Source organism: Hemiscyllium ocellatum, chromosome 2 (genome assembly GCF_020745735.1).
Source record: "Hemiscyllium ocellatum isolate sHemOce1 chromosome 2, sHemOce1.pat.X.cur, whole genome shotgun sequence".
Taxonomy (NCBI): Eukaryota; Metazoa; Chordata; class Chondrichthyes; order Orectolobiformes; family Hemiscylliidae; genus Hemiscyllium; species Hemiscyllium ocellatum.
The window spans coordinates 101,697,550-101,701,132 of record NC_083402.1 but is presented as its reverse complement, the minus strand read 5'-3'; positions in this window follow the sequence as shown (position 1 = coordinate 101,701,132).

Sequence of the window (3,583 nt, the reverse complement as noted above, 5' to 3'; positions counted from 1 at the left end):
CAGATGGAAGAAATTATTGTTCAGCCTTTCATTATACATCACCCCCACTGATACAGTGTTTAACAGCAGTTGGTCTGATATTAGTAATTTCATACTACTGCCCAAAGTCAACTATACCATGTTAAGTCCTTGTGACATTGTTATCAAATTTATTTTGAAACTTAAGAGTAGAATTTCAATTTATAATCTGGGTGGAACCACTTCAAAAGGTGCAAAAATCAGGGTAATTTCAACACAAACGAGGAGGTCCCAAAACAAATCCTCCTTAAGATGTTTTCAATACTTTGTAACAGTTGAAGATTCAATGCACCCTTTATTCCCATTAAAAATCTGAAGTTCTGCCAGTCACCCTGATTTGACTTCTTGGGCACACAGACACAATATGAATGCCCTTGAAAACTAAGCTGACTCGTGTGCACCAGTCAAACTACAAATTGTTCAGTTTTGCTTTGAAACTCATTTTTACAATGACTTTTAATTTACTTTCTGCATAAAGAGCACTGGCAAAAGTGCTAATTTACAATCAGGTGGATACATCCAATCATATGAATTAGGAAAAATCTAAGACATTTGGCCCTCAAGCCTGCTCCACCATTCAATAAGATTATGGCTGATCTATTTGTGTTTGAATTCCACATTCCCCGCTGCCCCCCAATAATCTTTGATTTGCATCTGTCTAAAAAATATGCAGTGACCCCACCCCCATCAACTTCTGAGGCAGATTTCCAAAAGTGCATACCCTGAGAGAAAAAAAATCTTTTCTTTGTCCTAAATGGGTCACTGATTTTCAAACAGTGCCCCCAGTTCAATATTCATCCATAGTTTTCACCTTGGCAAAACCATTCAGGTTCTTGAACACAACAGTAAAATCACCACTCTCTTCTAAACTCTACTGGAAACAAATCCAGCATGGCCAACCTATCCTCGTAAGTCAACCGACTCATTCCACGTATCAACCTATTAAACCTCCTTTGAACTGCCTCCAGAATCAATGGGCTGAATGGCCTCTACGTGCACTGTAGAGATTCTATGAATTGTTGTGCCTGCACGTTCACTTTTGGGATTCTTGCATTAGAACACCTATATCTCTACACCTCAAACTTCTGCAGTGATGCTCCATTTAAGTATATTTTTTAATCCTTCCTGCCAAAGTGAACAATTTCACATTTTCCCACATTGTGGTCCGTCTGCCAGATTTTTTGCCCACTCACTTAACCTGTGCATATCCATCTGCATCCTCTTTGTCTTTTCCAAAATGCCAAATCTTCCTATTTTCATGTCACTTAAAAATTTAGGAACTATCCCTTTGCTCCCCTCATCCAAGTCATTTTGGTAAGTGATGCCCCAATGCAGTCTCCTATGGGATTTTACTCATCACATCATGCCAATCAGATAAGGACCTATTTATCTTTCTTTTTATCACCCAGCTGATTCTCTACTAATGCTAACATTTTACACCGTACACCCTGAGCTTTACTTTTCACAATAATGGTTTATGTGACATCTTGTCAAATGCCTTCTGGAAGTTCAAGTGTAGTACATTTACAGGCACCCCTTTTTCCACAATGCATGTTACTTTTTTCAGGGAACTCCAAGAGTAAGTTAAACATGATTTCTCTTGCACCAAACTATGCTGACTCTTCCCAATTACCTTGAGGTTTTCTAAGAGCCCAGCTAGTTCTCCTTAATGATTGATGATAACACATTCTCCACGCCAGATGAAAAACTAATTGATTTATACATTCCTTTTCTTTGCCCCTTCTTCTTGAAAAGAGGGATTATATTTGTTACTTACCAGGCTGAAGAAATCTTTCCTGAATCTCTGAAATTTTGGAAAATCAGTTCTAAAGTATCTAGAACTTGTCTTAACTATTGACTATGATGTCTATCTAGTCACCTCGTAGCTGTCTCACTTCACTCAGAGTCCCTTCCCTGGTGATTGCAATTTTACAAAGTTCTCTTGATCTTCCACCTCTTGATTCACAGGTATAGGTGGAATTTATTTTTTGCAATCTCCACTGTGACGACAGACGTATGTTATTTGATCATTCTGCCATTTTCTTATTATCTATTATTAATTTTCCATTCTCACTGTGAAGGACCAATGGTGACATTATTTACACTTTTCCATTTTAAATTACCTGTGGAAACTCCTTTCTCCAGTTTTACATTTCTAGATAGTTTCCTTTCGTATTCTAATTTTTTCCTTCCGATTAATCTACAAGTCATTATCGGCTATTGTTTTATATCCTGTGCAATGAATTAAGTATTTGGTGCAATTATGTGGACTTTTTCTTAAGTATTATGTTTTCCTTAACTTATTTAGTTAACAGATGGTGGATCTCATTTTGGATTTTTTTTCTTTATAATAGGAACATATTTGTGAGGAGTATTCTAAAATACCTCTTTAACTGTGTGCAACTATTTCTCTATTGGTCTGTCTCCTCACCTAACATGCCAGTTCACTTCAACTAGCTCAGCATTCATTCACAAATAGCTACCCTTATTTAAATTTAGATATTAATCTGAGACCCATTCTTCTATCTTTCAATCTGGATGTAAAATTCAATTATATTGTGACCCTTGCTATCTAGGGGTGCTTTACTCTGAGATAATTAATGAATCCTGTCTTATTACACAATACCAAGTCTTTTATAATCTGCTGTCTGATCAGTTCCAGAACATACTGATATAAGAAACTCTCAAAATCATTCTGTGAAGTTCATTCAGGTTAATATTGCCAGTCTGGTTTTTACAGTGTCTATGTATGGATTAAATTCATCCATGCTAATTGCTGAAATAAACCTATTTTCAGCAGAGTTAATAAAACTGCATTAACTTATCATGATTAAGTACATCAAGAATTAATTTGTATTATGAAGCAAAGAGTAAGAACTACATCTGTTACTCTGTATAATTGTGCTGGCCCGTGGGGATGGTTTTATGTTTGCAGTTATGCAAAATGAATTCTAGCAAAAATGTTGCATCGCAGCACAATTTCAATTGAATTTTGAGTGCAATTTGCCATATTTGGCCAGCAGGAGCAACTCTTAAACTACTAGTTTAAACTGATAGTGAAACTTTCATTTATGTTTTTGCAAGGGAAACAAAAGAATCACTGTGCATTAGCAAACAGGTACAACCTGTATTTTAAATTTTCAACAAGAAAATGGAAGGTTTTTTTTAAAATGATGTCTCAATGTACAACGAAATGACTGTGTCACTTTTGAACTGAATTAAATTCAAACTTCGTCAATTTAATAATAAATTACCTGTATTTCACTAAGTGACATAAGTTTTTTTCATTCTACTTTTGAAACTGTTTCAAAACATTTCAGTATTACAGTTACATGCCAATCCTAGAAGTCTATCTGTTTGGGTTGAGACAATCAAGAGCACTCTCTATAAATGTGTAAACCATGCGATTGTGCAAGTCCTCCATTTTCACCATGAATTAAAGGTGCAAGTAAAAATGAATTATGTCTGATGTCCAATAGTTCTGAGAAATGTGTCTTTCAAAGGTCTATAGACAGATTAGCATTGGTAGAGGTGCAACACAGGAATAGGCCATTCAACCGCCTTG